General features: G+C 42.0%; 1 protein-coding gene across 13 annotated transcripts in view; it reads left to right on the top strand.

Moving 5' to 3' along the window:
* hspg2 (heparan sulfate proteoglycan 2) overlaps window positions 1–13,061 on the top strand; it is a 99,618-nt gene that overhangs the window by 11,598 nt on the left and 74,959 nt on the right. The window lies entirely within an intron of this gene.

The following is a 13,061-nucleotide window of genomic DNA, read 5'->3' as shown; positions in this document are numbered from 1 at the left end:
CAACAGGTTGACTAAAACACTGAATCCTGCAACAGTGGCACAACAGGTTGACTAAAACACTGTGAATCCTGCAACAGTGGCACAACAGGTTGACTAAAACACTGTGAATCCTGCAACAGTGGCACAACAGGTTGACTAAAACACTGAATCCTGCAACAGTGGCACAACAGGTTGACTAAAACACTGAATCCTGCAACAGTGGCACAACAGGTTGACTAAAACACTGTGAATCCTGCAACAGTGGCACAACAGGTTAGTGATAATAATGTTAAGATTGTAGCCTGTGTCACCAGAGGTTTAATGAAAGCAGGTGGGCGGTGGGCTGCTTGTCTGTCTGAGTACAATTTAACCCAGTTGGTGGTAATTAATAAATCCTGAAGATTTTTGACCAGCGGGAATCAACCGCCACACTACTGAAAACAATGGACTTGTGGGTACAACAGCTGCATCTCATTCCAGCACATGCTTATGATTAATCATTAACAGAAATATCACTTTTGGAGTCTTGGGTCTGAGATTCCTTTATTTGTCTAACATAGCTCTTTTAATGCACAAAACCATATCCCACTGATTTACCATACATTCTAATTTTCGTGTGTGTGTGTATAAACAAACTTTTGCCGGTAAAAAAAAAAAAAAACATAGAAAAAGAAAAGTCAATGAAAGACCTTGTTATGATTCCTGTTGCGTTTACACCATCCCTAACCAAATAGGCATGGGGTAAATATGAACAGTTGTCTACTTCTTTGCAGGTACATTCATTAACACCTCCGTTCTTCCGCCCCTCCCAGAATGTTAATGCGCCCCGCCCCAATGGGAGCATGACAGCCACGCCCCAATGGGGCCATGACAGCCACGCCCCAATGGGGCCATGACAGCCCCGCCCCTTGTAGTGGTCCATTTAGCCCCCGATGTATGAAAGGAATGTATCTGCAAGTACTGTACGTGCTGCATAAGGCAGTTCCGAAGGGGGTCATACAAACTTTATAGACTTTATTTATTAAGTTCTTACAGTTGGTGTAAAACATATTCTGTAAACCATAGTACCATATCGTAACTTTTTTTATTTTTTTAAATTATTTTTAGAAAGGTTAATTAATGTTTTGTGTTTGAGCCTGATGTTTCAGTTCAGTGTTATCTAGGCTTCTCCACAACCATTTAGGCATGTAGAGGCCCCACACTTCAGATTCTCCCTGCTAGCAAATCATTAATTCCTTTAAAGGGGCAATTAAATGGTTCTTCATCTAACCAAGAGAGTCTGTGATTTATGTTGATTTGCCTGAGGAGTATGTGCAGAGGAGGCTGTTTCAGTCATACCAGGTACCATGGAGTGAGGGGCCCCGGCCTTTCCCCGACCACCACCTGAACTACTCCCACTGAGACTCTGGCCTTGTCCGAGCTTTGCTGGACCTGTCGTTGGGCACAAAGGTTGGAGACGTGTAGTCAGGGCCAGAGGCACACCAGGGTTGAGATTTGGCACGGAGGCTGAACTGCTGTCAGATTCCATGGCGTAGACACAAGCCCTGCCTGCCGTAGGCACTTCTATCCTCCGCTCTGTTATTTCACCAGCCAGGGGTTGGGGTTCCCTTATGCAGAACTAATGGAAAAGATTGCACTGAGGGGAGATTTACCCAGATAACAGAATAATGGGGGATAAAGCTGTTTTTTCATGCCTGTTTTTTAGAAAGGGCAGGCGAGACAGACGGGGTGTGATGTCTCCGAAAACTAGTCAGCACTATTCTCTCTCTCTGCTGTCCTGGGGCGACCCCCCACCTCTGGGTTCTCTGATGGAGTCATGTCAAGAGAATGTTTGCTCACATATTTGGGTAGGAGGGACAGACTTGCTGGACAAATGGCGGCGAAAAAGCCTGGTGAAAGTCTGGCCTAATAGATCAAGCTCCTTGAAAATGTCATGAACTGTCTCATGATTAGGGCCTTTCTATATTGTCATAAAGTCACAGGTGAACAGACCGTTGTGTCTGTCTGTAGTTTCACTGCTTTCTGGTCTACCAGACATGTCTGTATGATTACCGTGCAGAACTCAGAGAGCTCAGGAGATTTTCACACGGATACCCAGGTCTGTAATTATATCTTATTATCGTAGGAAATGGAAGCCTCACATCTGCTCTCAATGAATGGGCCCAGCAGGGGCCTTCTGCTTTCTTGTACTGTTGCATATACCTCTGGCAAACAGATGTCTATGTGCAGGGTTAGGTAAGAGAGAATAAGTTGCTGTTGCTGTGCAAAGTCTGTGATGCCCTTTCAAATTAAACCTGGTCTCTTATTCATTAAAAAAGATAGGACTTCATCATTAAAGTACATACTTTTATCGTCTGCAGCATGGGTTTTAGATCATGTTTAAAATATGGTTTCTCTTTTACGTCGTATTCTTGGGCTAGCTAATTATAATGACCAGCGCATAACAGCGAACACAGAACTGGACGTTACGGAGCTTACTTTACCTGATGTTCAGGGGCTCATTTTAACGGAAGTTCAGGGGCTCGTTTTACTGGATGTTCGGGTGCTCATTTTACCAGACATTCAGGGGCTCACTTTACCGGAAGTTCGGGGGCTCATTTGACCATATATTCAGGGGCTCACTTTATGGGCGGGTCGGTTTCTGAGTGTTTATTTTATACCACATCTGTAACCTGAACTGTGGTTTGTGGCATTAACCTCCCAGTGGTGGAATTATTGCCCATTTGTTTTAGAAACTGTTATAGAAAACAGACATATTCAGCTATCGGAGGTTTCCTCTGTCACCTTGAGCCTATGTAACTCATTTCAACTCAATTTCAGATTTTGGTCAGTGTACTCATACAGTGTTTGTGATTCTTCAGATTTATAACTGTTATATCTGACTCATTCAGGCATCTGCTTTACTCATTTGTTGTTGACTGACAAGAGTGTTTGTGTCTTGTTGCGTACATTGAGTCAGTATTTGTAGTGGGTTATTGTTCTGTACTGTATTAATACCCCAGTGGTTTACTTTGGGATTGTCTCGGGAAGGAAGGCATCATGTTAGGCACAAGGAAATGCTATATTTTAGTCAGGGGTTTTATAGTTTTGGATTAAACAGGCGTTGTGTCGTCTAAGGGAATTCCTTCCTGAACCTGCATGCAGAACAATGGGACTGTTGATAGGATGATGGAAGATAAGAGTATAGTTTTTGACACAACTGACCCTGCTCAAAGCTGGGAAATTCTGGTTTATATTGCTGTTATTTAGCAGTCTACTATTTGGCACAATTGCATTTACATGTTAAGAGTGTAACAATGGCCATGTCCACCTGGAACCATGTCTTACGTACTGTAGTGTACTATAGGCATGTACCAGTTGATCAAAGTCCTACTGTTGGAAATCACTACTCACTGGTCCATTTGTAATTACATGGAGCAGCACTGAACTGGTCCAGGTCCATTGATTTTCATTTAATATTGATGGGATTTCTATTGATTACAGTTGAATCAGCTTATCTGGATTTATATCTGGATTGACCGGTTTGTAAATGTTGATGTGTGGGCACTTTTTCCTTGAACTAATTTAGCAACATTCTAGTTATCTGCACAAAACTGTGGTACCACAGGGAGTTGGTGTTGGCTCAAAACAAGATATTGTTTGAATGACCAATCATTCCCCTGTAGCTATGTCTGTATAGCTTAAAGTACCTACTTGACTGCAGCTTTTTACCAGATTCCCTCTTCAAACCTTTTGTCATATCAAGTTCGAAAACATTGTTTCTCCTCCAAAAAAACATAGCACAGACATCTTATCAATACAGGACATTGTTTTTATTCATTTACATTTTTGTGTGGTTTCTTTTAATTGCAGGAACTTTTATTTGAAAAACAATAATTCCAAAATTCAGTGTAGTTTTTGTTTCAGCGAGGGGTACTGTACAGCCTGGTAGACATTCCTGTTCCCTCTTTTGGCTCTGGGCATATGGAGTGGTTAGCCAACTGTTTCCTGTCTGATCTACAGTTCAACATCTCTCTACATCTGATAACTAACCATATCTCTATCCTGCACACGGCCTCACAACACAGCCTGCTCATCCACCGTGTCCATAGTGCGTTACAATGTGAAAAGGAATGCCATTTGGGGCACACTCTCTGCCCATCAACCCCATTCAACGCTCGAGCAGGAGTCCCATAGTTGTTTCTGCACGGGGTTCTTGGTGGGATTGACTCGTTTTATTTAGCTAATGTACTTTCTTTGGATTGTGATTGACACCTTGTGCTTAATGTCTCACTGTCTAAACACCACCTGCCAAAACCTGTTCAAAGTCTGTTCTACTATTAGTCAGTGTTATTGCTCTTGTTAATACCCACAAGGAATGTGTCTTTAGTGACTCAGCACAAAGACTCCACCATATCATTTTTTATATAGCGTACTATGCTTTATAAACTTGCAATAGGTACCATGGTCATGATGTGATGAGCCATTAATCTGCATGTGAGTCTGCACACTTAACTCAGCTGATCATGTAAATCTCCCTTTAAGGCCTTGAGTGTTTTTACACCATGAGTTCAAGTTACCCCTAAATCAGGATTCTACTGTGTAATGTGCAGGTTTGATTGAAAACTAACACAGGACCCTGAATGCTCCCTTTTATGTAGAGTCACTAGTATATCAGAGAGTCTTCCCTTCCTTCTCCTGCTGTATATCCCTGAAATATATCCCTACATCTCTGGTGAAATCCAAGCTGAATACCTCCAAGAAGGGCTCTCCTCCAGACAGACCCCCGCGTCTCGTTTCTGACCTAACCTCTAGAGCAGATAATCTGGCCGTTGGTTTCTGAGTGGCCCGCTCCTTGATCCTTTGTCGGTGAGTGACAGGGGGGAGTCTAAATCCAAGGATTTAAACCAGAGAATGGAGCCAAGGAGAGCCAATCAGAGACAAAGCATTTCATGCAGACAAAGTGGGCACCTGATCCCTTTTCACATGCTGAACCCAAATAACTGACCTCAGGAATGTTGACATTTTTCCTGCTTTACATTGGTTTGTGGCTTTGTAGAGACAACTGGTGGGTCTTTTCGCTAAGGAACTTGTGTTTTGCATCCCTTTTATATTTTATGTAGAAATTGTCTACAAATATAACATTTTAAAAGAATTCATATAAAATGTAGTGCCTGTTTGTTCTTTTGCTTTGACAACATCATTTCTGTTGATCATTATCTAATGTAATTCATGATCCCTTGTTAAAAGACGCTTCATTTGTGGAATGATCCAGTTGGTGTTTTGGTCACTGTCGGGTCAAGTCTTCCTTTTAGAGATTACCATCTTAAAGGACTTCCTCATAAAATGAATATCCTTTGATGAGTTACTTTCCTTGAATTGGATCTTGCAGATTAAATCTTTGCCTTAAATAGTAAAATATCAAAGTACCAAACCCTGGAAAGTTCTTGTTATCCCAAAGCTCAGTGTCACCGGTTTTGGCGTGGGTGGATTTGCATCATGACACTAATGATTTGCGGAAAAACTCTCTAGTGCTATTTTGTGTTTAGGTTTTGCCTCAAAACATCTCTAATGTGGTCTACTTTAGTTACATGCTTCTGAATTGTTATTTACATACCCAATGACTATGCATGTTCTAAGGAACAGTACATAGAAAAACAACCTTTTCAATTAGTCTTAGAGCCCTGTGCGTGCATGTGCGTGCGTGTGTGCGTGAATGCGTGGTATGGGTGTGGGTGTCCCAAAGTGCTGAGCGACTGTTGGCTGGCTGTTTGCGCGCCACTCTCTTACCACAGGAGCTTTTCTAAAGCATGTCTTTTTTCAGTGTTTATAGATTTTTGGTCCAAAGAGACCTCAAATGGCATGGTGAGGATTTCAGAACAGCTCTGTGGTGCTTACTGTAGCATAAGGCTGGCTCCTTGTCCTACATGGAAAAGACAATGTCTTGTGATCTGGGAAACAGGCAACAGTAATTAAATAATAATAATGATTATTGTTAGATGAGTTATATTTTTCCTATCACTCATGTACAAGGTGTGAATTGGTAGTGTTTTGCATATCCCCTCACACCGAGATGCATCCCTGCCTGTGGGTCGGCCACTATTGACAGTCACCCCGACTCAGTAAGTTTAACTGCCTTGCTCACCGGCTGAACGACAGAGCTTTCACCTTCTGGGCTACCTGCCCACTCAGTCCTAATGAATAGTAAAGTTGCTGAAGAATAAAGGAGCGCGGACACATGCTGACACTTGTGTTCCAAGAGCAAAAAGAAAGATCCATTTACTCTGTTGTGCAATTGGAAGAACAACAAGAATACTGCTGAATATAAAAAAATAATTTAGGTATTGAAATGATTACAATTAACTCTAGGATAATATTGACTTTATGTCTGATCTTCAGAACAGTACAGTACAGATCAGTGCAATCTAGAGCCAAGCATGTTGATTTTTGATTGGATTGGTGCCCTTTTCTTGCTGCACTTGTTGATTTATGCCGGAGAATGTGACAACACAAGTAATTAATGAGGCCGTCTTGACCAAGCTGATAAGTGTTCGTAGTCTACTCCAAGACAGTTTACAGCCCTATTCCAGCCCTTTTATGCCATGTAAATAGTTTGGCTAATGTTTTATGTTCTACGTAGTTCACCACATATTTACCACGTCATCACAAGACAGCGCATAGTCCTGAGGAGAGCCCATTTTAGTGGTCCGACGTTCTCTGTCCCACCTTGACCTTCTGTTTCCTATTAAGGAAATCAAGCATCCCCTGCAACAGGCCCACATCCAACTTCTATTAGTCTCTGAGCCAACAGGGATCGCTGGCTTGTGTTAAACGCTGAGGAGAATTGTCATTAATTCAGAATGAACTTTAAATCTGTCATTTGGTGTTTTCAGTTTAGCCTTAAACTACTTATTTTCTCTGAAGCCTCTACATGTTCCTTAGAAAAGCCTAGACGTCATCGGTAAAAGAGCCAAGACAGTATGGACGTTTTTTGGAAGAGTTTTGAGAGAAGAAAGACTAGTTTATGTATTGGACTGAAGTACTTTTAAGCCAACCGAAGTATGACAATTTCTTTAAACTTGAGTTTGTAGATTTTGCCGTTTCTTATGGATTAGCATGTAGACCTGAAAAATTTGCAACATGCTGAAGTATGAAAAAGGCTGTTGCTTGGAAAGGTGATGAATGAACAGATCGGCTGTGATTACTGTACCTTAGATTGCTGAGTCGAGGCTGACTTAAGATGCGTTCCTAAGACATCATCCAAAGACACTGTACTGCGTTGTTGGAGCTTGGACTTTGCTGCACCTGCCATAACATCTGCTAACCTGTGCAGACAACCGCTAGGCTTTAATTTGGTCTGCTTTGTAATAGGGACAGCTGCGGACATTACTGCATTGTTGGCCTTGTGTCTTGACTGTAATTGTCTTCTTCTGGCACCCCAAAGTACTATTCATCTCTGAATGATTTTAATTTAGGATTTCTGTTCATAGAGAGAGAAACTGTATGTGATTATGACCTTTACCAGTATAATCCTGACTGTAAATCATTATGTAAATGATTGTAAATCCAAACTGTAAATCAGTATATGGTTGTGCTTTTACATGAATTTGCAGAGAACAGATTATTTATAACTAGGTTCTGTCCCCAGGTAACTCAATAAATAAATCCTTCTGCAGCTGAAAGTAGTTGATGCTCCCCACCTTAGTTTAGGAGAAGAATACCCTAAAATTACGTTTATACTTTGTGGATTAAATGACTGAATCATAGCCTTGATAAGACGAGGCTGTAATGCATCCAGAGTAGCTCCAGAATGAGGTATTTTTGCCGTGTGATGTATTGGTTACTTGAGAAGATGACTACTTTTTGCCCTGGCCTGTGTAATGTGGTATAGCATATTTTATGCCATTACCAGTAAGGGTTTTATAACCTCATGACTCATTCAACCAAAGCCAAAGATTTGCACTACAGTCTAGAAACAGTCACGTCCCTCAGCAAGGAGGACATTGCTTTTTTTAACTTCAGATTTGGAGGAGTATTATAGGGTCCTAGAGACGAGGTGGGGTCATATCGTTTCGTAAAGCAGGACGGTGGGAAGGGGACTCATCCTTGTTGACTGGCCTTGTACTAGTGGAAATAACACCGACGGGGCCCTATCGTCAGGCTGACACCGACGGGGCCCTAGCGTCCGGCTGACACCGACGGGGCCCTAGCGTCCAGCTGACACCGACGGGCCCTAGCGGCTTTTATTTAAACCCAAACCAACTTCGAGGTGGCAAATGATCATCCATTGAGAAATCATCCATCTGCCCTGTCTAGACGTTTTCTCAGATATTCCCCGTGGGAACTGTAGTCATTGATGAGCATCATGCCATGACACATCAATTATCTTAAACAGGAAGTAACATGGCTACCCAGCCCACTTGCCCATGCCAGTAATCTGTGCCACTCCCACTGATGTTAGTTTCTCCTTCAGGCGTTTAGACCAGAACTCCTCAAGGACACCGTGCAATAATAATGGAACCATTTAATAGTTGTGGGGCCCTTGAGCAAGTCGTTTAACCATTATGTCAGCTACATAGTCATTCACATTATTAAAGGGACCATTTTATTTGTTATCATGCCTTTATTTCAGCATGGAACACAGACTGAGACCAAGGACCTTTCTTACAGCTGGGCCCTGTGTATCACACGTTTACACATACAGTTTATGTTCAGTGATTAAAAACAAACAGAAAAACCCCCCACAGAGAACTGAAATAACAAGACACTCATATATATGTGTATATATATATATATATATATATATATATATAGCTTAAGACAAACTACACTGCTTTAAACACCGGTGTTATTCCCTCAGTGGCCTATAGGTTTTTAGTGGATATTGGACCAGGCTAGATCTGCAATGTCCCTAAGGTGTGGTAGACTAAACAAATGCAGCGCACTTGTCTTCAACAGTCTACAAAGCATACATGTATATCTCTGTTGAATGCCTTTGGCCAGGGTGTTATTAAAAATGAAAATTGGTTCTCAATTAACCTACTTTGTTAAATAATGGTTAAACAAATGAATAAAAGAGATATAAGGGTTCGTTTTCCCAGTCACAGATTAACCCTAGTCCAAGACTAATGTAATTCATCCTTATGCCCATAGTTTCCTAGTCTCAGAATAAGACTAGTCCTGGACTCAAGCTAATGGAATACCTCCATGGGAATGTATATTTAATCCTGGACTGGTCTTTAACGGTGTCTGGGAAACAGGCCCATTGTGATTTTCCATTGATCTGAGGTTGTAGTCCCTGACTAATCTAATGCTTAATCTGTGACTGGGAAACTGGGAAAATGGCATTGGCTTTGATACTCCGATTAGTTAGAGATGATTCAATTGTTTAAGATCTTGTTTTGTACACTGCTAGTTTTTTCATCACCTAAATGACTGCAATAGATGGTAGTATCAAATTAAATGTTGTAGGTAATGAACTTCAGTTCATTTCAGTAGTGAACCAAGGCTTGTGGTAGTCATTTTTGATCTGCAAGACATCTATGCAGAATGTGAAGTGTCTGCACTGTTGTTAGTAAAGTTTGTAATGAAAGCTGACCTCATGTCTACGAAAGTGGGTGTGTCCGAAACAGATCTTATTTCCCTCCCCAGTCATCTTGTCTCCTTTCAGTCGCGTCTTTCCAGTGACGCACAGGTTAAATAACTTTAACAGCTGTCCAATCTTTTCCAGGGCGGAGGATAAAGCAGAACAAGGTGCATAGCCTCAAAATACATGTTGTTATCACTCCACCCACATCCCCTGGCTTTGATGAGGTTGGTTCAAAGCCTCATCGGGAGGTGGAGGACGTGGTTTTCCTCTGTTCAATGAAAAGTGCTTTGAGTACCTTAGTTGGTAAAAAGGCGCTCTATAAATCCGATTCATTCATTATTATTCACGTGTCATGCTCATCTTTGCTTCATTGAAATATCTGTAGATTAGACATGTAATTTTATTCACGGCCTATTAACAAATCACATTAACACATTATTCCTGTATATCCCCTCAACAGAGTAGAACTGCTGGCCACTTTAATGTGTGTTTTAAGGCATCATGTAGAATGATCTTTGAATCTTTGAAGCGCAAATGGGAGCAACCCGAAGCTCCATGGACTGTCCTGTTAGCAGAATGTTTTTGTTGTAATGTTCCCCGCTGAAAGACAGCAAGTCAGATTACCAAACAAAGAAGTTCATGATCTTGTGGTCGGAGATGCTGGCTATGTTGTCATTACTCGCTCCAAAAGTTTCATTAGGGTGGTGTCCTGCCAAATCCGATTTGGTTATGAGATACCCATAACTCATCCCAGATAGCATGACCTTGGGAACGGGCTGTAAGTGGCTTCACAACGTGAAATCAGTCCTGGCCCTCTCAGTCTGCTTTAATTTGCTGTTCACTATGGTGAGGACAGCTAGCTAAGATTCCTGATGTCGCACTGTTATATCATAGATCTTGTCATGACAACAAGTTCATTTAAATAAAGTGTACATAATATGTAAGTAATATTTTGTATTTATACTAGTAATTGGAAACCCCCACTGTGCCAGAGGTATGCAGTAAGTTTTCTAATAAAAAAACGTATGCTGTCATTGGGAAGCAACAAAACACGTCTCACACTGGCATCATCAGCAACAGACCTTGTTAAATCAATGTGAGACGTAGTACTTCTGGCCCAGCAACACTTTGTCATTATATAAAATGAATGGAAAAAATATTATTTGCAAATAATGCAAATGTATTTAAATGAATTTGCCATCAGGCCATTTGTTGTAGTCTGAACACGCTGTTTATATGGTTTGATCCAGTGGTGAATGTGAGCTAGTTTGACCGAGGCAACCGGTGGTGTCAGATTAGCTCCCCCTGAGGCGAGAAAAAAGCGTCAGGAGCAGCTAAGCAGTGGAGGTTAAAGCTAGCGTTGCTGCTTGTGGCGGTGGTGTGAGAAACGAGAGCTTTATCGGAGTCATCAAACAGCTGCCGCTACTTCCTTAATAACTCCCCATTGCCTAATCCCGGGCCTACACAACCTGAAATCACATCCACTCACTAACCTTGTTTAAACAGTTTCCATGCAAGAAGAATTTTGGTGTCCCACTAGGGCATTTTGGTAGCTTTGGTTGTGGTTCCATCTTTTGAAGATCTGTGTGGTTTACTTAATTATTTGAATGAATGTGTTTTTATTATCCACTTTGTCTGGAGAATGTCCCAATTCTTTTCAGTACCTAGCATCAACCATTTAGTCGGCATTACAAAGCCATTCATCCCTTCCCTTGGCAGGTTGGTGGAGCCTGGCAGTCATGAGTTACCTGGGGCAAGGAAACATTATGGAGGCTTCTTAAATGACGGAGTGTAGCGTTCCCTGACTGGGGGCCCTTCCATCCCAGTATAAATAACCCCTGCTTCTCTCCCCCTCACGCCCTGCCAGCCCTATTGAGCAGCTCACTATGCCGGCTGTCGTCTGGTGGAACTGGAAACGGCCGCGGAGGAACGTGCCCCAAATGGCACCCTGTTCCCTAAAGTAGGGAACATAGTGTCCGTCAGAACTGTGTATACTACAGCTCCGGACGAAAATTAAGTGACCACTGCACCTTTTTCTTTCCTTTCCAAAAAAAGTCGAAAAAGGAAGGTTTTGAGTGAGGAACAGAAGGGTTAAAATTAAGAGACCACTGCACATTAAATGCTTCTGTACCTCACTCAAAACTTTCCTTTTCAACTTTTTTGGAATGGAAGGAAAAGGTGCAGTGGTCTCTTAATTTTTTTCCCCAGAGCTATATGTAGGGGATATGATGTCATTTGGGACTTTCCACATTCTATTGGGAGCATTATTTTAGTTGGGGCTGTGTACACTGTATAGGGAACATGGCCAGTTGGAGCGGTGTACAGAATGTTGGGAATAGGGTGTCAATTGGAACTATTTACACTCTATAGGGAACATTGCCAGTTGGAACTGTGTACAGATTGTAGGGAATAGGGTGTGAGTTGTGACTCAGCCTCAGTCTCCTGGAGGTCTGCAGGGTCACTGCAAAGCTCATTACCGGAAATGGTGTGTTATTTTTAGATGCCTAAAAATGCTTTTCTCTGTTTGCTTGTTTGGGTAGTATAGAGTGAAGGTGATGGGTTTTAGGGTCTTTTTTCAGGGAGATTTATCATCTGTCAGAGTAGTTATGTCACTTTTTATGCTTTGTGTGTTGTCTGAGGCGCAACAGAGTTTACATTATTCAGGAACAACTCACCTGAGGCAGAGACATTCGAGATGACTACTGGGTTTAAATAAATAGTCCTTCAAACAGTGGACAGATCAGTGTGTCATTCTGTTTCACCAGGTTGTTCTGATAGTATGTGTAGAGGACTCCGGCATCTTGTCGTTGAGGGTCCACACAGGAGAGGCCTGGGTGGTCTGGGGAGCGATGGTCCTGCTTCAGACCCCTGCTGGGGAGATAACTAATGGTGCATCCTTAGGGGCTCTCAGACACTGACACTTGAGTTAAGAAATGAATGTTGCCTTGGAATGTGCTCAGTATCACTCAGTCAATCCCAAACACCCACAGGCGACAGTTACATTCTGTTGCTTGTACGGAAAATCTATCTACCTGTAGAAGTTTAGGAATGTCCTTTCCATCTCTTAGCTAACACTTTCCAAGACAGTTTCCCCTCAGCTGTGGGGAAGGTTGATCTCCTACATTCCCTAGTGCTTACTACTAACCTCATACTCTTAGACAAGGAAACATTATGGAAAGAAAAAATTATATCAGGTTGAGTTTTGCGATTCTGCTGGCATGTTAAAATGTTAAATGTTAAAAACCTGTTATTGTGGTTGATAGTCAATGCCCTGTGATATTGCTATCATCACCCCTCCTGGGTTTAGATCTTTTATTTAGGGCAGTGTCAGCCATGCTTATCTGGTTTCACAGCCTTGTCCTGCGCTGGGCTCACCTCTGGTCTCTGGGTCGCCGGAGTAGGTCCCCATGGCTGGAAATACACCCGATGAGTCACTTATATATATCACTTTATGGCTGTTAGTGTTTTCAGCTACAGTCAGTTAGGTGGGGTTTGCTTCTAATTACATATTTGC

This window comes from Esox lucius, chromosome 12 (assembly GCF_011004845.1).
Source record: "Esox lucius isolate fEsoLuc1 chromosome 12, fEsoLuc1.pri, whole genome shotgun sequence".
NCBI lineage: Eukaryota > Metazoa > Chordata > Actinopteri > Esociformes > Esocidae > Esox > Esox lucius.
This window is presented reverse-complemented; position numbering and strand designations above follow the sequence as displayed.